General features: G+C 42.8%; 1 protein-coding gene across 1 annotated transcript in view; it reads left to right on the top strand.

Moving 5' to 3' along the window:
- The first annotated feature begins 718 nt into the window (after positions 1–718).
- LOC109423866 (protein tipE) overlaps positions 719–24,476 on the top strand; it is a 163,491-nt gene continuing 139,733 nt past the window's right edge. The window contains exon 1 of the mRNA XM_062858506.1: positions 719–1,589. The gene's annotated coding sequence lies outside the window, so the exon portion shown is untranslated. The remainder of the gene's footprint in view (positions 1,590–24,476) is intronic.

Here is a 24,476-nt window from a genome sequence, read left to right on the forward strand (position 1 = left end):
CCCATGGGATTCCACCCGGGATTCCTCCAGGAATTCCTCCCGGGATTCCTCCAGGATTTCCTCCCGGGACTCCTCCTGGGATTCCACCCGGAATTCCTCCAGGAATTTCTCCCGGGATTCCTCCCGAAATTCCTCCAGGAATTCCTCTCGCGATTCCTCCAGGAATTCCTCCCGGGATTCCTCTAGGAATTTTTCCCAGGATTCCTCCAGGAATTCCTCCCGTGATTCCCCCAGGAATACCTCCCGGGATTCCTCCAAGAATTGCTCCAGGGATTTCTCCAGGAATTCCACCCGGGATACCTCCATGAATTCCTCCCGGGATTTCTCCATGAATTCCTCCCGGGATTCCTATAGGAGTTCTCCCCGGGATTCCTCCAGGAATTCCTTCCGAGATTCATCCAGGAATTTCTCCGGAGATTCCTCCAGTAGTTCCTCCCGAGATTCTTCGAGGCATTTCTCCAGAGATTCTTCGAGGAATTCCTCCCGAGATTCCTCCAGGAATTCCTGCAGGAACTCCTCCTGGGATTCTAATATTTACGTCAAGTGTAGTTTTCAGATTTTCTTTCTGTGCATTATGAAACATTCATTTTAGTGGTGTCCATTTAAAAAAGGAAAGACAAACTGCCATCACTGCTCGATGATCATATTTCAATAAACGAACGAAGATGTCTCTATAATTCCGCCCAAAAAGCTCCTTTCTCGTGATATGAGTGATACCTATGTAGATAACTAGAAGCTTTTGAACCATGAGTGAATCAGAAACTGATCACCCTGAGCAAACTCCATTCTCCCATACACAATTATCTAAATCCACATTTGCACTTCTGTTGGCCGCAGAGATTCTTTCAGGTGTGGGGATGGATGGAGGTGTGCTGTTGTAGCTCTCTACTATTGCATGTTCAGAGAAAAGCTCCACCACGCGATTCTCTCTTTTCATCTCATCTCTATAGCTAGTTAGCAGAAACATCGTAACAGGCTAGGTTGTTGGAAGCGGATATCGACACCACACTCTCGTGACTGTTGGAGCTTGCAATTCGGCTTCGCGTGCTGTGCTCATGGGGGAGCGGTCCTCTATAGTCTGCTCTGTGTCTGAGTCGATGATGGGCCAAAGCCTCCACACATGGGGGGGGGGGGGTCGGGTGAATGGGATTGGGTCGGTGGTGGCCTCGAATGGAACGAAATTACTCCACCGCCGTCAGTCTGTCGTTGTGACTCCTACTCGATGCTCGCAAATCGTTGTACTCTCCAGAAGGAGCGGTCCCGAGTCCTTTTTTTTCCTTGTGCCAGGATAGTTGCCACCTTCCAAAGTGGCCAAGGTGCTGAGTCCGTGAAGTATCGTACCCCGATTCGTACAAATCAGTGAATCAGACTGGTGAAAAATGGTGAAACTCGAAATCCTTTGAGTGGAAAATCGGTTCTGAATGAGAGTGAGTCGGAAGTCTGTGGTATCCGGGCGTATCGGGCCAGTCTCAGTAATAAGTGCTAAGTGCGATTTAAGACACGCAAGGAATTTCCAAGAAGAAGATTAACTTTCAAGGTTTGAAGTTCCATTCATTCGCGGAGGATAAGCTGAGCAGTTTGAAGAAAAGGTTAGAACCAGTTCCAAATGGCAATCATCTGGTGATTGCAAAGTCTGGCTGAAGCTTTTGGTATTAAAGGTGGATTTTTTTCTACGACCGCTAAACGGGTGAGGGTGGTGACCATATGAGACAAAAAGGAATAACCAGGGAAACGATTCTGAGAAGAAGATGAACAGCATGAAGAAGTGTACTATGGTGTGGTACTAGCTATGCTAAGAAGTTAAATTGAATTTCCAGTTCAAGGGCTGAATTTTTGTCTTACGTTGAATGTATGTACACTCAAAAGGTGACTTTATACAAATCTTGCATGAGAAAGTTTTGAAATTTTTATGGAAAACGCTAAATTTTCTGCAAATGTAAAAGTTTCTTAGTATGATCTGTAAGATTTTCATTAAGTATCGCATAAAGAATCCGTCGGTCATTTTTCGAGTGTAGGAAAATACCATGCATTGAGAGTCGTCCTCATCGCCGTCGTCGTCCTCGTCGTCGTCGGTGAGTCAATGTATGTAATTGAATTCCCAAGAGTTTTCATTTTGAACCGCTCAAGAAACTGCTGGGGAACTCCCCAGTTAGTACAGCTTTACCTAACTGCCATTCGGGAAAAAAGCTAGAGATATCACCGAATGGAATCACAAATCGAGCTTCGCACCCCGAGAGGACAACGGAGACGACGACGACGACGACGAGATATCGAATTCAGAGGCAAAGAGTTATGATAAGGATTCTGATTTGTGGTGTGTGGGTGGTGTGTCCAAAGGAAGAAGCTGCTGCAAGGAGGTGGAAGAAAATTCTCCCTTCGGGAGCTTATTGTGCTTGGCCGGAAGGATCAGACGATGACGACCACGACGACGACGACGGATGAATGGGTGGGTGGGAATATGTGTGATGTCAGGCTCCACCACAGCAAACGCGCCTCGTCGATCCTGTCGTCCTGCCGTCGTGCTGCCACCGTGAGAAAGAGAGCAGTGCGAGTGAGAAAGTTGAGGGTGGTGAAAGGCTCGCCTTCGAATTTTCTCCAGACAAACGAGGAGGAGTGTTTTATGTTACACAATCACTTTTTTGTGCCAGCTTCAGCAGAAATTGCTTATTTGATTTCAGTTATGAACTTTCGTAGCAACCTTTTGGCCACACATTGGAATCCGAAAAAAAAAATGCTGAAGGTTTGTTTTCTGGTGGTCGAAATTTTAATATTATTGAACAATAGCTTAAAGAATCTCTTAGATCTGTTGTTAAGCGCTCTCTCAGTCAATTATTCCTGAGTGACTCATATGACTGTGTATTTGGTATTTGAAAATTCAATGATGTTTATGTTCAGTATAAAATTTTCTCAATTGAAAGTTGAAGTTATATCTATGTCGATATCATCTGTAATGATACTCAAAAGTAAAGTTCAACCTTGTCCAGATTATTAAGATGGTTAAACTGCAACGTGCAATTACAAGACTGAACATTATTGATTGCATTTGCATGTCAAATTGCTAGATGTGGTAGGGTGTTTCAGATATTTGGATCAGAAGGCCGACTCCAGAGGCACGTTTTCTTCCATTTGGGACAGTTGTGCCATTGCCATAATAAAAGCTTATTCCATCATTTACCTGAGGGAATAGAAAGAAAATAAGGATTAGGATGGGGATAGTGACAGGTAGGGAAAGAGGAAAAAAATACCCTGGAAGAGAGTACTAACGCATAAGCGTGCCAAAATGGGTTTAAACAGCGGCCTGAAAAGGGCACTGTAATAACGCATAAAGCGTAAAGACAGTCTATAGCTCTTTACCACAGAGGGTTAAAAACAACAGAAAATCCTGAAGATTCAGGTTTCTGAAGTCAGTTTCACCTAATAAAATTTTACCGAGTTTCATAATCGGATTCACAGCTATCACATACAAATGAATCAGCTTGCTGAATATTCGTCATGTGATAAGTAGCTTAGTTGACAGTGGCCAGTCAATGCTTTGACCAGCATGCGGCAGATCTGTTTAGACAGTTTAGTAAGATATTTCGCAACCCCTGGAGATGGCTCATTACAATACCTTGGTTAAATGACATGCCTCTAAACTATTCCAGCATTGTTTGTGCTGAGTGGCAGCCCAACACTTCGATACTGGAGTAGCTGGCTCAGGACCAATGAAGTCATGTGATGTTCCAGCACTAGCTAACTCATCAGCCAATTCATTTCCAGCGACAGAAGAATGGCCAGGTACGCATACAAGGTGAACGGCGTTAGCTGAATTCTGCTCCTAGATTTGAGTTCGTCAAGCGGTAACTTACTTCGATCTAGAGTTGGCCGAAGCAAGTGCTTTAATAGCAGCCTGGCTATCTGAACAGAAGTATATTACTCTGCCCATTACGTGCTGCTGAAGTGCTGATTGCACTCCGCCTGAAAAACAGTGCAGTGTCTACCAAGTAAGACTGATGTAGCCTTAGCTCACGAGAATAGACACCAACACCTGCTCGACCTTCGAGAAGGGAGCCATCAGTGTAACGCAACATACGATGCCTCCTGAAATACTTCTCTCCAGATAACCACATGTCCACTCTTCTCGGGAAGGGATTTTCGTGGAAAATATCCTATACGAAAAATAACAAGCAATTGTAAGATCACTTGGAGCAGGGATAAATTTATCCCAATTCACCAAAAGTGGAAACAACAACCTTGTTTGTTGTATGTTGATCTGCGGTTCACAGGAGTTTCCTCTAGTAAACTGAGTACCCGTAGACGGTAAGTGCACGAAAGTGCTTCTTGTTTGAGATGAATGTATAGTGGAGCAACACCAAAGTGAACTTCGAGCGCTACTGTGGGAGTTGAAGAGAACACTCCAGACATCGCCATTAAGCACTTCATTTGGAGGTGACATAATTTTGATTGGATCGTTCTCACTTCGCCCTTTTGCCACCACACAAGACATCCATAGGCCAAGATTGGTCGAACAACAGTTGTGTAAATCCATTTGATATACTTGGGTTTTGGACCCCAAGTTGTACCAAAGGTACGCCGGCATTGCCCGAAGGCCATACAAGCATTCTTGATTCTGAAACGAATGTGACGTTTCCATTCTTGGAATCAAGAATAACTCCAACGTACTTTACCTGTTTAGTCACATCGATTTCAGAATCAAAGAGACGCAAAGGTCGAACGCCATTACGGTTTAGCCTTTCCGTAAAAAGAACGATATGTAGTTGTTTTACTCAGAATAATCGAAAGGCCATATTGGTGACACCAACCCTCAACTACCTAACGAGTGTTTTGCGTCAGGTCGAAAAGGGTGCTGATTCACATACCAACTAACAATGTTAGATAGTTGTCAAGAAAACCATAAGTAGGAAAACCGCTATTATTGAGTTGCCTCAATAGCGTATCTGCTACAAGATTTCACAAAAGCGGTGACTAGACTCCCCCTTGAGGGCATCCACAAACACTCAATTTCCCAATCGCTGGTTGACGCAATGTCGGGAAGAGATGTCGGTTTTTGAGCATTTGGCGAATCAAATTGGAGATGTACCATGACCCCGTGCGGCTTCCAATATGGCATCGAAAGGCACGCATTGAAATAATCAAAACAGAAAAATTGGATGAATCCCATCTGCAGTACCTGTCAGTAGTATTACAGGGGAAGCCTGGCAGGCAGGGATAGCATGAAAGTACTGACAGGACTTCCGGAAAAATCTTGGCAGGGAACCCTGCCTTAAGGAATTCCGGAGGAACCCTAACAGGAATTCCGAAGAAAGCCTGACAATAATTCCAGAGAAATTCAGGATTCCCCTGAATCCCTGCCACAGTGTTTGGACGCCGACGTGATAAACGAATCACTCGGCAGTTTTTCTTCCCTTCTGTTGATTCTGTTTCAATTGACACGCGCGAATTTGTTCTCTCGCCGAGTTGCATGGTTCACGAAGGAATACAAAGAAGATGCTCCGATATACAAAAGCTGCGACGAGGAGCGGTCATCACTAAGTGTAACACTTACTGAAGCTCTCTCATCGTTGGCTTGGAACAACTGTGAATATACGTTATTTTTATCATTATTTGTCGCATTTTGACTCTCAAAACGTAACATACCATTTAATTCAATTGATGTTGCAGGTCACGTTGACATAAAAATCAAGAGTTAGGACATTATTTTGACAAAAACATTGTTGCCGAATGCTTCGCTTTCATTAACGAGGATACTCTCTCTTGATTGCGCTCTCGTATCGAATCGGGAAAGAGAATGAGTAGTATTTCGGGAAGCGTTCCCGAGCATGTTACTTCACGAACTGCTACATTCGCGAGTGTAGCACAAGCTGAGTATAGACCGTTCAGTGGCTCGCGATAAAATTCCAAACTCTGCCCTGCCAGGGTTACTTAGGAATCTCTTTCAGAATTTTCCCGGAATCCTTCGCAGAATTTCCCCTGAAATCCTGTTAGGATTCTTCCAGAATTCATGTTAGGTTTCCCTCGGAATTCCTGTTAGGATGTCTCCGGTATTCCTCTCAGGATTCCTCCGGAATTCCTTTTCGTTTTTCCCTTTTACTCCTGTTAGTGTTCTCTGGCAATACCTGTCAAGATTCCCTTGCAATTTCTGCCATGATTTCCCTTGGAATGGCTGTCAGGATTTTCCTGGAATGCTTGTCAGGGTCCTCCCGGAATTCATGTAAGGATTGTAAGAGTAATGGGTCATTACTCAGACTAGCCACAGCATGACTCCATCATCATTCAATGCTGTAGAGCTGATTAAATCTTACTTGTCTAATTATAAATAAGCTGAAACTATTGCAGCATTTGAAGCTAAAGACGTTATATTCATCAATATTACTAATATAGGGTGAAATGGGGTAAAATACGGTGTGATGGTTAGACCACGTGACTATCACGCCGAGGACCTGGGATCGAATCCCACTCCCGACAAATTTACAAAATGTGAGTTCTTACTTCGGAAGGGAGGTAAAGCATGGGTACCGAGATTCCCTAGCCTAGGGCCAAATATCTCGTTAATACAGATAAAATATATATAGTGGAGCCTCGTAGCCGTGCGGTTAGGGTCACCAAGCATATAATCGCACCATGCTATGGGGTGAGGGTTCGATTCCCGCTTGGGCGTTGAAACTTTTCGTGAGAATAGTTTTTTCCCCGTTTCCACTGGTGCATGCTCCGTTGTCCGTTGTCTAATGTTAAGTTTAAAACAGTCTGTACAGCCGAAAGCTGAACACGTTGTCCGTGTCTTAAAAAAAGTGTATTAGGCATGGGGAAATATGCTACGAGGGGGGATAAAGGTGTAAAAAAATGGTCAGAAAATGCTACATCATTCATGGACGCCCCTTAATTGAGGGGCCCAGATGCAAAGGGGTGTAAGTGATCTTTTTGTCAAATTTGAATTAAACATACCAAAAAATCTTTAGACTTTAAGCTTTTCAGGACTTTTTTAAGACTATTTTTATCTTATCTACCCCTTTACTTCTAACTCCCTCAATTGGGTTTTTAAACTAAGAAAAATGTATCGATTTTTTTATTTTATACGAAAGAGCACCTTTTTCTGAGCCACTATGATTTTTTTCAGATTTTTAGAACTTTATTTTGGTACCTAAAATCAATTTCAAAGAGATTTTTTGAAATCACCTTTTGACAGCTGGGTAACTGTTTGACAGCTCCACCCAGTACAAAATGCGACAAGGGGTGATTCGAAAAATCGCTCCCATACAAACTTCAAATTTATTTTTAAATAGGTTCCCGGCCATCAAAATTCATGAAAATTTGGATTTCGGCTAAGTTTTGCATGCAGATTCAGAATATGGAATTATCTCAACACCGCTAAAGAAGCCAATTATAACATTTTATAAATTACAAGATAAATTATTGAAGGGTTGTGAAATTCAGGTTTGGTTGCTTGATTTCGACATATCTAATTGTTGAATAATTATTTTCGGTTACTCTTGTAAACTATTGATGACAAATCTGAAGTTTTCTTCCGATAGTGTTATTCAAATTCGCTTGGTGTTCTCAAACCGGCACAAACATCAGTACACCGAGCACCAGGTGTACATATAAGTACAGGTTCCATAAGGATTGCAGAGCCGTCCTCTTTTCAATGCTATGCCATTATATTAAACTATTGTGTGTATGAATTTTACTAGCTTTTAGTTTTCCTTATTGCATCAGAGCCACATGCAACCGCACAGCCAACGCCCTTGTATTGCACGAATCGTCCATACTGCAATAAGCGCAGCTTCATCACCACCACGCTACATACAGTACCTGTTGTAAGTATGAACTCAGTTAAAAAGTTTTGCTATTCTTGATGATCTATCTAGGAATATGTGAACTTCGCCAAAGTTGATGCTTTTGATTTCTGATTAACTTGACCAAATATGGATGTATAAGTAGATCATCAGGATCCTATCATAAAAAATATCAGTGAGAGACTTGCACGTGTTCATCGTATCACTTAACTACGCTCTCTTGAGATAGTTAGTCGAGAAAAGAATTGTATTTAATTTTGGGGCTCCATACTTATGACAGGTAGTGTAGAGCCACGCTCTTGGCGGCGCTGCATCATCGATTTTAATGTCGATGTTTTGTGAGGCCAATGAAAAGGATAGTTTCGCTAGGCTGCTGATGGTTGCCTGTTCGCGGGAGCGGGCGTCAAGTGTTGTTCTACGGAGCATCAGCATAGCGTACACCGTACACTGCTAGTTACATTCGACCGGGACATTCTATCCGGCCAAAGCGAGCGCATTTACTATTATATACGGAGGAGACCGTTAAAATGCAGTGAAATAACTCAGGAAGATGTAAAAAGTAAAAACTAAAATACAGCCACCCATTACCACCACAGCACCATGATACCACCAACCAATTTAAACGGATTGCAGTTACGCTGGCTGTGCTGCTGATTTTGAACCGTCATTCCGACGAACGGAGGCATTGTTCAACCATTGTTAACCAGCTGAGTTAGAAAAGGGTGGATACTCTCTCGTTGTGCCCTCAGGACGGTAGAGGTTTTAGCATGTCTTCAATGCGATGTAATTGGTGATCAAGTTCAACGTAGAATTAGATCAATGAAGGGAAAATAAGAGCATTATGAACTTAAGTGAATGAAATATTCAATAAAACTTTGTCTTTGAGAGCTAGAGGAGCCAACGTATTTCAAACGTCAATATCTGACAAAATCAAATAGAATATTAAGGACAAACGTCTTGACATCCCGCTTCAACACTGCATCAAAACTTCAAACGCACAAATCTCAAGAAGCAAGCGTTACACTACAAAGCAGTTTATTATTCTGTTCTTGCTCAATTGTAATAAGCTTAAAATAAGAAGATCAGGTACGCTGGTTTGGTTTACGAAGAGATTTGTGCCCTCGAAATCGTGAGTAGGTGCCAAAGTCGGCCATTGTGGCGGCCATGTTGGGATTCTAACAAGTCTTTCCTCAATGTAATGCTTTATCGCTGTGTCCAAAATGTGTCGGTTACTGTCAATCAGCTCCAATTTGAAGTGGTTTTGGATAGGCCAGGAGGAAATAACTTGCAGAAAACCACAATCAACTTTGAGAAAAAGGTTACTTTATTTAATAAACGTGTTCGCACTGTTTACAGTTGTTTTTATTTGGATTGGAACAAAGCAGTAGATATAAGTAGGGACAAAACATCATTACGCTCGGAGCAGAACAAGGTACGGTGGCTACTCTTAACACCCATGCTTAACCATGGTAGTCTCCTTTACGTCCTAGTCCCAGCTTGGCACAAACGGACCTGGTGTGATGGTTAGAACACTTGACTATCACGTCGAGGACCTGGGATCGAATCCCACTCCCGACAAACTCACAAAATATGGGTTCTTCCTTCGGAAGGGAAGTAAAGCGTGGGTCCCGAGATGAACTAGCCTAGGGCTTAAAATCTCGTTAATACAGATAAAAAAAAGCTTGGCACAAAGTCCTTTGAAAGCGGTCCTTTGGCTCACGATGTCCGCCTGTTGATCCGAAGATCGCACGTACCGGATGGCAATCTCTCCACGCTGCACAAGACCACGTACAAAGTGAAACTTCGTGTCCACGTGCTTCAGCCGACTGTAGTCCTTAGAATCCTCGGCTATACAAATTGTGGTCTTTCTTCCCATATCGCACAACAGTCTCCTCATCCAGATGACGTGACAGATGCCCAAGCAGAGTGCAGCTAGTTCTGTTTCGGTGGACGATAACGCAACGGATTGTTGTTTCCGCGTCGTTCAACTGACGGTGCAACCATGCACCTTGCACACATATACGTTCACAGATCACCGGTCCACGTTACTATTGGCCCAATCGATATCAGAAAACGCTTCCAATAGGGTAGTAGCATCCTTCTGCTTTTGGTATGCGAGCCCAACATCCAGAGTCCCTTTCACGTACCTGAGAATCTGCTTCAAGTAGTTTCAGTAGGTTCCATAGTATTCGTCGCTAGGGCACGCTTGAAACTGGCTGAAATAATTGATGGGCGCCGACAGATCCGGTCTTGTTGTAAGCGACGCATACATATTTAAGGTAGCCGACGAGCTCCCGATACGGCTTGTCGGTTCGCTGCTTCTCGTCCACTTTTCCCAGCTTCAACCGGTTCTCCATCGGCGTTGTCCTCGGTTTGCATTCGCTCATGTCGAAGCGCCTGAGCCTGCTTCGAAGTCCCGTTCAACCGTCATGCTCAGGAACTGTCTCACCTCGCCGGAGTCCGCAATCTCGAACTGCTCCGACAGTTTCCGCTTCACTTCCTGCAGCACGTTCAGCTACGGACTTGCGATTAATTCGTCGTCAACGTACAGCACCAGTATGACCCGCTCCTTCCTGGATCCCAGCGTGTATAGGCACTGGAACTTGTCGTTCCAAGCTCGCGAAGCGTGCTTCAGCCCGTATAGGGCCCGATTCAGCCGGCAGACAAGCCCTTTCCGCTGCTCAAACCCGTCTGGTTGAACAATATAGATCTCTTCTGACAGCTCGCCGTTTAAGAACGCGGTCTTCACGTCCATTTGATGGACGTGCATTCCGCTCTGATTCGCCACCGCCAGTACTGTCCGCAAGGTGTCCATCTTCGCTACGGGAGAGTAGGTTTCAGTATAATCGAAGCATTTTCTTTGGCTGAATCCTCTCGCTACCAGCCGCGCTTTGTATTTCCACCGAGCATCCCTCCGGTTTCTTCACGAACGTCCAGGCGTTGTTCTGCTGTAGAGAATTCATCTCGTCCTCGATCGCAGCCTTCCACTCATTCCAGTCATCGCGCTTCTGTAGCTCTGCTATGGTTCCTGGAAGCTCGTCGACGTAGCTTATTGCACTGAGGGCGAAACTGGCGTACTCCATCTCGAAATCTTTATGCCATGCCGGCGCCGACCGGTTCCACTGTGGTCTCCCACCCTCCGCCTCTTCTACTTCTTGGTCCGCGGGTCTTTCTTCCTATACGAAGCTTTCGAATTCGCCGGCCGATTGTTCTTCTTTCGGTACCTCCAGTTCATCACCAGCTGCTTCCTCCTCTTCTTCGTTGACAGGAACGCGAACCACTTGCTCCACAGGTAGGCTCTCCTGCACAGGCAAGGTCCTCTCTTCTACGAAGTCAACATCCCGCGCGACGACAATCTGCCTTTTCACTGGATTCCTTACTGTGTATCAGTGTTAGTAAAAACTCAAATTCTCAAATCTCATGGTTGAGTTGTTTCACGCGCGATTGTTGACTCGTCAAACTCACCACCGAAAAAATCATGCATGAGTTGACTCGCAATTTCACTCATTGCTTTATTTCTTGGTGTTCTTATTATTTACATCAAAGTTTTTAGGATTATATGATAGAACAAAAGCAAATTTGTTTTACAAGCGAACGGAATTTCGGCGATTGACTCGTGAGAACGAGATTTTGCATGAAAATCTCGCGCGTGAGAAAATGATTCAGAATCGCGCGCGAGTTTGCTCACGCATGTGCGGTTCATGAGTCTGCTTTTAGTGTGATTTTACCAACACTGCTGTATCAGTTGTGGCTCTACCCCAGAAAGATTCCGCTCCAGGCTTTGGAGTCTAGTTTCCGTCGCAGTTCATCCGGAACATGAACGAAGATTCTACAGCCAAAAACTCTCACGTTCGATACGTTTGGCTTCCGGGACTCCCAGCGCTCATACGGAGTTTGCTTCGTGCTCAGCGCACTCGTCGGACTTCGGTTGGTGAGAAAAGCTGCGGTCAGCACAGCCTGTCCCCAGAAATGCTTGTCTACTTCATAATCCCAGGCTTGATAATCCTCCTCGAAATCAAAAGAGTTTTGCAACATGTTCTAGAGCGGTGTTTTGCTTCTGCTTCGTCACGAGGGAGCGAACGAACTCCAAACAGAGAGGCAATAAAATCTGAGCGAGGAAGAGGGGAACGAAAAAAGAGCCGATGATTATTTTGGGTTTTTGAGTGCGATTTTCGCCTCGGGATTCTTTCTTTGTATGGGAGTGGAACTCCCGAGTGCTTTTTGAGTGTGAGTGGACTTGAGAAACACAACAAGCAATTATGAGTGTTAGACGAACTCCTCGCTGCGCGGCAAGCTCGCACTCGGTGCTGTTGAGGATTTGCGTTGTGATTTCTGAGTTTTATTTTCACTCCTCAGAAAATCGCCGAAATCGCTTCCTCATTTTCTCGCGAGGGAGTTTCTGTCAAGCCTGCATAATCCTCCATCATCGCCCTGGCCTTCTCGACGAGCGTCCGATTCAGTCGTTCGCTCAGCTAATTCTGCTGGGGAGTATACGGGACGATCCATTCGACTCGAACTCCCTTACTCCTGAAGAACCCCAGGAATCGCTTGTTTTTATATTCCCCTCCGTTGTCGCACCGGAGCCGGGAAATCTTCTGCCCGAATTTCGCCGTGACCCAGGCTTCGTACTCCTCAAAGTAGTTCACCTCCTGGTTCTTAGACTGCATCACCTCACGTTTGTCCGTCAGGAGGCTCCCGTCCTTATCCCTGCAGATTTCGGCTTGCGGCACGTAGCCTCGGCGGAATGCGTTGAGCTTCTGGTAGCAGTTCCATTTCCTCGCACTCCGCTTCTTCCAGGCGTCGCTTTTTCTCCCGGAAGAGACGGGTCTGCTGCTTCCGCTTCTCTCTGTATCGCTCCACATTCTGTCGGATTCCATGCTGCAGCATTACCGCCCGAGCTGCGTCCTTCTCCTCCAGAACCGCTCTGCACACCTCGTCGAACCAATCGTTTCGTCGATTCCGTTCTACGTACCCGATAGTGCTCTCGGCTGCGTTGTAGATGGCTGCTTTGACTGTTCTCTAGCAGTCCTCCAGAGGGGCCACATTGAGCACACCCTCGTCCGGCAACGCTGCCTCGAGATTCTGCGCGTATGCGGTGGCTTCAATCGCTCTAGATCGTACCGGGGCGGCTGCCGGTACTGTACATTGTTAATAACGGAGAGTTTTAGGCGCAGTTTAACCATCACCAGGTAGTGATCAGAGTCGATATAAGCGCCACGATAGGTCCTGACGTCGACAATGTCGGAGAAGTGCCGTCCATCAATCAGAACGTGGTCGATTTGCGATTCCGTTTGTTATGCTGATCTCCAGGTGTAACGGTACGGGAGGCTGTGCTGGAAGAAGGTGCTACGAATGGCCATGTTCTTGGAGGCGGCGAAATCGATGAGGCGTAGGCCATTTTCGTTCGTCAGCGCTGAACTTTCCAATCGTCGGTCTAAGTTCCTCCTCCTGGTCTACCTGAGAGTTTAGGTCTATGATGATCTTGAACTCGTGGTTTGGGCAGCGGTAGTACTCGCGTTAATGCTACGCATAAAATGCGTCTTTGTCATCATCAGTGCTTCCGGAGTGAGGGCTGTGCACGTTTATAATGCTGATGTTGAAGAATCGGCCCTTGATCCTCAACTTGCACATTCTTTCGTCGATCGGCCACCAACCGCATGTCGCCCATCACTATAAAAGCTGTTCCCAGCTCACGTGTGTTGCCGCAACTCTGGTAGATGGTATGATTACCTCTAAACGTTCGCACCATAGATCCTGTCCAACACACCTCCTGCAGCGCTACGATTCCGAACCCGCGGTCCTTCAGTATATCGGCGAGTATGCGGGTGCTCCCGATGAAGTTGAGAGATCTGCAGTTCCACGTACCGAGCTTCCAATCGCAAGTCCCTTTTCGTCGCTGTGGTCGTCGCCATTGGTATCGGTTCGCATTCTTCTCTTGTTGATTTTCCGGTGCTAGTTTTTTTTACGGCTGGCTCGCAGGGCCTGACACCAACTCACTAACCCAGGGAGCTGGGCTTACCTTCCCGGAAGCTAAGGGTTCTGTATTGGCAGTTCCTCCAACTGCAGTGCTAAATAGCTAGGCTCGAGCGCCAGTCTTCGCTGGGGGTGGTGTTTTTAATGGGCGCCCAGGAGATAAGATTATACCTGAGCTTCCACCCCCATGAATGGACACGAAGTATCTAAAATCGAAATATGAAAAATTTCCAGTGTAATGCCACACTTTTACATCAACATACAATATGTATTGGTTGCCTCTACCCTAGTACAGTGATATACGTATGACTTACTGCTTAATGCCAAATCAACAAGTAAGCCTTTAGATTTCAACTCACCCGAACTGCAAAAATTTGATTTTGTCCGTTCGTCCTGTAACATTAGGTATCGCCGAACCGAAAAAAAACCCTATATGTAGGTATCCTCGCGCGCTCGCTGTGGTTGGTTGTTGTGCTGCATCAGTATAGTGACTGTTGTTATCAGACAAGGCCACAAAGGAACAACCAACAACGAACGTCGAGAATGGGAAGCAAAAATGCAACATCACTGCATAGCTACTGCTGCTGCTGCTGCTGCTGCTGCTGCTGCTGATGCTGATGCTACTACTTCTGGTGATGCATACCTACGCCCACACAAAATCGACCGACCGACCGACCATATTGCAATGCGTTGTTGTTGAAAAAGATGGATCGTCATTGACGGCTCCTTTTCAATATTTCCCACTGGAATAGCAAGATACAATAATGTGTTGCAACATGGCTGGAAGAAAAATCCTTGCTGCCAACTTTAGACGGGGATTCTCCAATCCCCAGTTGCACCAAGCGTCCCACATCTGTGGGTGTGAAAGAGTGTGCTCGGATCCATCTTCATTGATTGTAGCATACTGTCTTTAAAATGTTGTGCTAGTCTAGTCATTAAAAATGTTGTTTAGTCTAGTCTAGTCTAGTCTAGTCTAGTCTAGTCTAGTCTAGTCTAGTCTAGTCTAGTCTAGTCTAGTCTAGTCTAGTCTAGTCTAGTCTAGTCTAGTCTAGTCTAGTCTAGTCTAGTCTAGTCTAGTCTAGTCTAGTCTAGTCTAGTCTAGTCTAGTCTAGTCTAGTCTAGTCTAGTCTAGTCTAGTCTAGTCTAGTCTAGTCTAGTCTAGTCTAGTCTAGTCTAGTCTAGTCTAGTCTAGTCTAGTCTAGTCTAGTCTAGTCTAGTCTAGTCTAGTCTAGTCTAGTCTAGTCTAGTCTAGTCTAGTCTAGTCTAGTCTAGTCTAGTCTAGTCTAGTCTAGTCTAGTCTAGTCTAGTCTAGTCTAGTCTAGTCTAGTCTAGTCTAGTCTAGTCTAGTCTAGTCTAGTCTAGTCTAGTCTAGTCTAGTCTAGTCTAGTCTAGTCTAGTCTAGTCTAGTCTAGTCTAGTCTAGTCTAGTCTAGTCTAGTCTAGTCTAGTCTAGTCTAGTCTAGTCTAGTCTAGTCTAGTCTAGTCTAGTCTAGTCTAGTCTAGTCTAGTCTAGTCTAGTCTAGTCTAGTCTAGTCTAGTCTAGTCTAGTCTAGTCTAGTCTAGTCTAGTCTAGTCTAGTCTAGTCTAGTCTAGTCTAGTCTAGTCTAGTCTAGTCTAGTCTAGTCTAGTCTAGTCTAGTCTAGTCTAGTCTAGTCTAGTCTAGTCTAGTCTAGTCTAGTCTAGTCTAGTCTAGTCTAGTCTAGTCTAGTCTAGTCTAGTCTAGTCTAGTCTAGTCTAGTCTAGTCTAGTCTAGTCTAGTCTAGTCTAGTCTAGTCTAGTCTAGTCTAGTCTAGTCTAGTCTAGTCTAGTCTAGTCTAGTCTAGTCTAGTCTAGTCTAGTCTAGTCTAGTCTAGTCTAGTCTAGTCTAGTCTAGTCTAGTCTAGTCTAGTCTAGTCTAGTCTAGTCTAGTCTAGTCTAGTCTAGTCTAGTCTAGTCTAGTCTAGTCTAGTCTAGTCTAGTCTAGTCTAGTCTAGTCTAGTCTAGTCTAGTCTAGTCTAGTCTAGTCTAGTCTAGTCTAGTCTAGTCTAGTCTAGTCTAGTCTAGTAGGTAAACATTCGATCGAAATAATGTTTTTCCACATCATGTTTGGAATCACACTGCGCTGCGTATGTCAGATTATGAAAAAATCTACCCACACAACGGCGATTAGAGAAGAGATAGTTCCATGGAGTCCCCTCAGGATTACTCGCCAGCAGCACGGCAAACAGCAGATATAAATCCCCTCTGATTGATTTTATTTCTCCTTCGGATATGCAACACCCTGCTCCACTATAAATTCCCTTTTGGCGCGTCCTGAGGCAGCAGCAATGTTGCTACCTTTTTCAAAGGTTTTCCCAGGCAGTGCGAAATATGGTAATAAAATGGAGCTGTACAAACCGAAAATAAATCCGAGAAATGGATAAAAATGAACATTTATCTCAGGTTGGGTCTGTGCTACAGTGTTCTCACTTTTGTATTCGCTCAATGATTTGTAGCCACTGCCAACCACACCACCACCGCCAAGCACGACTCCTTTTTATTACGTAAATCCTCTTTTGGGATGTTTTCGGTTGAAGTGTGCATTTTCCCATTCACTACAGGGATCTTGGAAAAAGTTTCCTATTACGGAACCATGGCAGCGTCGATGTCGTCGCCGTATTGTAGAAGGTACTGTAGTCCTTTCTAATTCGAACCGGCATCCGATTAGACGGACGAAAACATGTTGAAGCGAACATCAGTCCATCGATTGCTCCAGCAGATGTCTTTTGAATTATCAATATTCTGCTACCATTTCAAGAGCTCGTAGGCATTTTTATTATTACACAGTATTTTGTCGTACGTGTAGCACTAGCGTGCGCAGGGTTCTTGCTTAGGGGGGGGGGGGGCAATAATGGTGCAATATATGTATGATCATGGTGCAAAATAGAATGATGGTGTTACACGCAATATGAATTCCCAAGTAGGGGTTTTAACATGTTGTGGTGCTTACATCGCCAAGTACTTCATATTGGGATTCTGGAGAAGGCTTCGGATGGTGATGATTTCAAGGCAATACGAAACTTTAATATGAAGTCATTATCTCGACTCTTATAAAATTTTATAAACGTATCAAATATTATGGAGAATATCTAGAAAATTATCAATTATAGAAAAAAAATATTGTCGTTGTTGTGAAAGAATTTTGATCCTAGACAATTAGTGATGCTAGAATTGGAGAATGTCAGAACTCCTAGATAGAACATTTTGATCGGAATCCTTGTTGCAATCTACAGAGATTCCTCCAGGATTTCTCCAAAGATTCGTGCATGAGTTCCTCCACAAATTCCCCCAAAAAAATCTTCCAATAATTCCTACAGAAATTCCTCCAGGAAGTCTCATATGTTTCTCCAGAAATTCCTCAAATAATTCTTCCAGGAATTCCTCCAATAAATACTCCAGGAATTCTTCCAAAATTACCTCCAGGAGTTCCTCCTGAAATTTCTTCTAGGAAAAATCCTCTGGAAATGTCTGCCAGAATTCCCCCCATATTTCCTCCAGGGATTCCTCTAGGAGTTGCTCCACGGAATCCCCCAGAAAATCCTAAAGGAATTTCTGAAGAATATCTTCCTGGAATTCCTCGAGAAATTCCTCCAGGAGTTCCTTCAGAAAATTATCCAGGAAATTCTCAACGAATTTCTTCAGGAATTCCTTCAGGGATTCATCCATGAATTATTTCAAAAAATCAAATAACGCCAGAAATTTCTACAGGAATTCATCAAAAAAAATCCTCCAAGAATTCCTCCAGGGATTTCTCCAGAAAATCCTCTAGGAATTTCTGCCAGAATTTCTCCAGAGAATCCTAAAAGAATGTCTCCCGGAACTATTCCAAAAATTTCGCCAGGAATCTCTACAGGAAATCCTCCACAGATTTCTCCAGTAATTTCTTCAGGATTTTTTTCAGGGATTCCTTCAGAGATTCAATAATGAATTTCTTCAGAAATTCCTCCAGATATTCCTTTAGGAATTCCTCGAGGGGTTCCTTCAGACATTTCTTTAGAAATTCCTCCAATATGCAACCAGTGATTTCTTTCAGGAATCCCTCCATGGATTCCTGCAGAAAATCCTAAAGGAATTTCATCCAAAACTCTTCCAAGAATATCTCCAGGCAATCCTCCAGGAATTTCTTTAGGATTTTTTCCAGAAATTTCTTAAGGAATTTCTCCAGGGATTCATTACTGAATTTCTTCAGAAATTCCTCAGAAATTTCTTCCACAAATTCCTACAGGAATTCCTTCAGAAATTCCTCGAGTAGTTCTTTCAGACAGGAAGCCTCATATACTTCTCCAGAAGTTCCTCAAATAAATCCTCCAGGAATTCCTCCAGTAACTACTTCTAAAATTCCTCCAGAGATCCCTCCTGACATTTTTCTAGGAAAAATCCTGAATGTCTGTCTGTCAGAATTCCTCCAATATTTCCTCCACGGATGCCTCCATAACGTGCTAAAGGAATTTCTCACGGAATTCTTCCAGGTATTCCCCCAGAAATTTCTCCAAGGATTTTTCCATGGATTCCTCCAGGAAATTCTCAAACAATTTTATCAGAACTTCCTCCATGGATGTCTTCAGAAATTCCACAAAAAAATCTTCCACAAATTCCACCAGGAATTTTTTCAGAAATTTGTCGAGAAAGAACTCCTGATATTCCTCCAGCAATTCCTTCAGAAAATGCTCTAGGAATGTTTGCCTGAGTTCCCCTAGAATGTCTCCCGGAACCCTTCCAAGAATTCCTCGAGGAATTACGCAAGGAATTTGTCCAGGAAATCCTCCACGGATTCCTTCAGGATTTTTTCCAGCAATTTATCCAAGAATTCCTGCAGGAATTCATTCATAAATTTCTTCAGAAATTGCTCAAAAAATCCTCCAGGTATTCGTTCAGACTTTGCTCGAGTAGTTCCTTCAGACATTCCTCCAGAAATTCCTCCGAGATGCCTCCAGGGATTTCTCCCCGAAATTCATCCATGGACTCTACCAGAAAATCCTAAAGTAATGTCACCCGAAACTCTTCTAGGAATTCCTCCAGGAGTTCCTCGAATGATTCAGCGAGAAATTTCACCAGGGAATCCTCCACGAAATCCCCTAGGAATTTTTCCAGCATTTTTTCCTGAAATTTCTTCAGGAATTCCTCCAGTGATGCAATAATTAATGTCTTCAAGAATATTCAGGCATTCCTCCATTAATTTTCCAGAAAGCCTCATATATTTCACCAGAAATTCCTCAAATAATTCCTCTGGTAAATACTCCAATAATTCCTCAAGAGATTCCTCTTGAAATTTTCTTTTTGGAATGACTGTCAGAATTCCTACAATATTTCTTCTAGGGATTCCTCCAAGAATTGATCCTCGTATTCCTCCAGATAATCCTAAATGAATTTTTAACGGAACCACAGACAAACAGACGTAACACCTTGAACGATTTTCATGGAAATCCATCGCCCAGTTCACACTAGCATCACCTGGTGGAAAAGTTGCACCAATCACTGTGTTGTGCCATATCGTCAACAGAAGGCGCTAGTGTGAAACGTCAAACACATAGAAAAACGATGCGCGCGCCTCTGGTTGTGAAAGCCTCAACTTTGAAAATTTAAAATGATCGTTAAAAGCGTGGTCGATGGAAATTTCGCAAGTGTTACGTCTGTTTGTCTGTGACGGAACTCTTCCAGGAATTCCTCCTAGAATTCCTCGAAAAATTCCCTCCAGGAAATTCTCAAGGCATTTCTTCAGGAATTCCTCCGAGGATTCATCCATGAATTTCTTCAGAAATTCCGCAAAAAATCCTCCGGGTAATCTTAAGAAATTTCTGCTTAAGGAAGAGCGCCAGAAATTCTACCAGGAACTCTTCCAGGGATTCCTCTAAAAAATCCTCTGGGAATTTTCACCAAAACTACAGGGATTTCTCCTTGCATTCCTCAAAGAATTCCTCAAGAACTTTTTCTAGGAGTTTCTCAAGGAGTTCCTGCAGGGATTTGTTAAAAAAATTCTTCAGAAATTCTTTAAAAAAATCCTGCAGAAATTCCTCGAGGAGTTCCTTCAGAAATTTCTCCATGAAGCCTCATATATTTCTCCAGAATTTCCCCAAATAATTCCTCCAGTAAATAATCCAGAAATTTCTTCAGAGTTACCTCCAGGAATTCCTCCAGAATTACCCCCAGGAATTCCTCCAGAGATTCCTCATGAAATTTCTTCTAGAAAAAATCCTCTAGGAATGTCTGCCAGAATTTCTTCAATATTCCCTCCAGGGATTCTTCAAGGAATTGCTCTACAAATTCCTCCAGAGAATCTTAAAGGAATGTTTCTCGGAACCCTTCCAAGAATTTCTTCAGGGATACCTCCATCGATTCCTCCAGGAATTTCTCTAGGATTTTTATCAGGAATTCCTTCAGAAATTCCTCCCTCCATGGATTCCACCAGAAATTTCTCAAGGCATTCATCCAGGGATTTTTCCAGGAAATCTTTCTCGGAATTCCTACAGAAAATTCTTTAAGAATTTCCACCAGAATTCCTCCAATATTATCTCCAGGGATTCTTCCAGAAATTCCTAGGCTAATTCCTCCAGAAAATCCTAAAAGATTTTTTTCCGGATCTTTTCCGGGAATTTCCCTAGGAATTCCTCCAGAGATTTCTTCGGGAATTCATCCATGAGTTTCTTCAGAAATTGCTGAAAAAAATCCTTCATTAATTCCTCGAGGACATTCCTCCAGGAAGCTTTATATATTTATCCAGAAATTCCTTAAAGAATTTATCCAGGAATTTCTCTAGTTATTCCTCTTCGAATTCATAAATGAATTGCTCCAAAAAACCCTGAAGAAATTTCTCCCGGAACTCTACCTGATATTTCTCGAGAAATTTTTCCAAGGATTTCTGCAGATTTATTTCAGGATTTTTTTTCATGATTTTTTTTTTTCTGGAATTTTTCCAGGAATCTCTCCAGAAATTTCTCCTTCGGGAATTCATCCAGGAATCCATCCATGAGTTTCTTCAGAAATTACTCAGAAAAAAATCCTTCACAAATTCCTCGAGGAGTTCCTCTAGCCATTTCTCCGGGAAGCCTTAAATATTTGTCCAAAATTCCTTAAAGAATTCATCCAGGAATTTCTCTAGTTATTGCACCAAAAAAATCTTCAGAAATTTATCCAGAAATACCTCCCGGAATTCAAACAAGGATTCCTCCAGGAATTTCTCCAGAGATTCCCCAAGAAAATCATTATATGGTGCTGATATCACTGATTAGTTAAAAGATGGTGCGTGAGATTTGCCTAAAAATGATTCTGAGAACATCATGGGTGTGCAATTTAGCGTGGTTCAAAAAATCGATTTTGCTCCACACCGCTTATTCGATTCGTGGTCAGATTCTAAGACTTCTTCCAAAAACTGAGCTGATTTGGTTGAAAATTGAGAGTGCACAAGCCCTTCAAAGTTTGTATGTGAATTACTATGGGAAAAGGACGTTTTTCATTCAATTGACCGTAGCATTTCTCCAGGTGCCCTTGAGTGTTAGTTGACTCTTAGGCTACTCTTAGGCTACTCTATCAGTTACAACTTTGCCGAAGACCACATTCAAATCGGACGTCTCATTAATTAGTTATTGATTTTTATCCAACTAAAGAAACTTTAACAGTGATCGTTCAGCTTCCCAGCAGGCAACATTGCTGCACATGGCGCCAAAGATAGCACACAGAAATCATGGCTACTATGTTTCAAGGCAAATTGCAGTGATGCCCATCGAATAATGTAACCATCATGTTCAAAGATTTTCATTCTGGATAAAAATCAATAACTAATTAATGAGGCGTCCGATTTGCATGTGGTCTTCGGCAAAGTTGTAGCTGATAGAGTAGCCTAGGACTGCCAAGGCTCAACTTACACTCTAGGGCACCTGGGAAAATGCTACGGTTAATTTAAAGAAAAACGTCCTTTTCCCATATGAATTTCCATACAAACTATGAAGGGCTTGTGCACTCTCAATTTTCAACCAAATTAGCTCAATTTTTGAGAGAAGGCATAGAATCTGGTAACGAATCGAAAAAGCGGTGTGGAGCAAAAACGATTTTTTGAACCACGCTAGGGTGCATGAGATACTAAGAAATTGTATGTATCAGGGGTGCATTTGTTGCCACCATGATTCAGTGATTCTCAACATTGGGTGGTTAGATCCAAAATGCAAGAATTACAAAAATGATGCACAGAATTTAATGTGGTGCGGAAGTTAACATGGATCAGGTACATGGAATACAATTTGGTGTACGATATGGCAAAATGGAGCTTCAAATTCAAATTCAAATGTGAATTAAATGCTTCGATGACGCGTGAGATGGTGCTTAGATATTTATGTGATCATCATGGTGGTGCATGGAATGCAAAGGAGCTACATGATGTCTGTATGGTGCATTAGTTTTACCATGATTCAGTTATACTCAACAAATTCCATATGTAGGTGCACGAATTGCAAAAATGGTGCAGGAAACTCAATACGGCACAAAAATCAACATAGTCCAGGTACAATGAATGCTATTTTGTATGCGAAATGCCAAAATGGGGCATCAAATTCACTTGTGAACCACATCAAAATGGTGCATAAGATGCCTAGATGATATAGTGAATGCCAAAATGGTGGTTGGAAAGCTTTGAAGAAGCTGCATGATACTAGATGATGCATTAGTTGTCACCGTTTTCGAAGCTTATCAATATGGTTAGGTGCACGAATTACAAAAATGGTGCATAGTATTCAAAAAAATGTATTTTATGTGATGCTCACGGCATTACGGTGCTTTAGATGCCTAGATGATATGATAAACGCTGAAATGGTGCTTGAAGAGCTGTGATGGTGCATGAAGTTTCATGATGGTGCATATCAGTATGAGGTATTAGATACTTAATTGATAAAAAGACATTTCATGCGATCATCATAATACGTGAATACCTAGATCATTCTGTGGACATCATGATGGTGCATTGAAAGCTTTGAAGAAGGTGCATGATGTTAGTGTGCTGTATTAGCCGTCACTGTTATTCAGTGATACTCGTTGTTTTGTATGGCTAGGTGCACGAATTGCAAAAATGATGCTTAGAATTCAATGGTGCCGAAGTCATCATGGATCACGTACATGAAATACAGTTTTGGAATACGAAATGCCAAAATGGTGCATGTTTTTCAAATGTGGTGCTGACATCACTGATTAGTTAGAAGATTGTGCGTGAGTTTAGCCTAGATGATTCTGAGAACATCATGGTTGTGCATGAGAAACTAAGAAATTGTATGTGTCAATGGTGCACCATAGCTGCGTGGTAAGATCCAAGGTGCTTGAATTGCAAAAATGGTGCATAGATTTTTTTTTATAGAAGGGGGGGGGCAAGTGCAATGTGGAAAGAAGGATGGCATTCATTGGTGAGCTCGTTCCATTTTATGAACAAACTTAAACAATATTTCTTAGAGATTTATTTTTTAGCAAAAGTACGTCACGATAAGCGTTGCCTCAAATTTGAGCCACTTCTTGTTTCTTATTTTTCATTTTTTGGTTATTTAGGTATTTTTTTTAAATTTACGAGTATATCTTTGATTAGTTATAACGAATTGCTAATCTTGTAGTCAGAGGATGTTACTTAACACATATTTTATAAAACACGTTAATGAAAGTTGTTTCACCTTCATGATAAAGTTCTCAAATATACATGTTCAACGCTGGACTCGATTTCCTTTGTTCCAGAAACGGTGAGATAAAATCACTTCATACTCTTTTTTTCCATACCATGTTTTCAGTAAGCAAACATTTTCTTGGTACCAGCATCCTCCAAAAACACGACAACGGTTTGAAATGTTCTTGAAATTCCCGATGAAGCGAAAATGCAGCACTAGCGCAAACAAGCAGCAGCACAGCGGAAGCACTCGTGAATATTTATCTTTTCATCGGAAAATAGAATCCGTCAGCTAGCCAAGGCTTACAACCAGCAAGCAAAGGACACCACCGACTATCGTTCACGCCATATCCATCAAACTCTATCGAGTCGAAACGGCGTGGCGGCGGCGGCGGTGGTGGTGGTGCGCTATTTGTGTGATTCATGATCCGGTGCCAAAAATTATTAGAGTTGTGTTACCCTGACCCGACGCTATTTTCAGGTTTCGCGGCAGTTGTAGGATATGGATTGTGATGTGCACATACATTTGGGTTTTTCCTATGGCGCGTCCACCATGGTGCCATTAACTTTCCTCCAACCGTAGGTGTTTTTTTTTCGTTTTTATTAACGTGTATTTTAAGGTGAAACATCAAGAAATCCCATCGAAATTTTTCATACAAACTTTAGAGGCACAAATCTGACAAATGAGGCATCGTATCATGCCGCACTTGTTTATCCTGGCTTTGCTCACTTGCAAAAAAGAGGCAGCTTTTCCAAATCGAGCGCATTTGTTATAAATTTTCAAGATTGGTGCCCTTGAAAACGTGAGTAGGGGTCCAAGTCGGCCATTGTGGCAGCCATATTTGTATTCTCTGAAGCTTCTCCTTAACTGAAATGCTAATTCTACACTTAAACGTAGGTGATGGTGCCTTTCTTGTGATTCAAAAACATTTCAATTGGATTCAAAGAAATTCGTTTGATAACATTCTTTTAATAACACAAGAAACCCTATCTTTTACAAGGCTTCGCAAATTCACAATATCATCTATCGATCATAAAAAGTTTATGATATAATGGGAAAAAAAT

This window comes from Aedes albopictus, chromosome 3, assembly GCF_035046485.1.
Source record: "Aedes albopictus strain Foshan chromosome 3, AalbF5, whole genome shotgun sequence".
Lineage (NCBI taxonomy): Eukaryota > Metazoa > Arthropoda > Insecta > Diptera > Culicidae > Aedes > Aedes albopictus.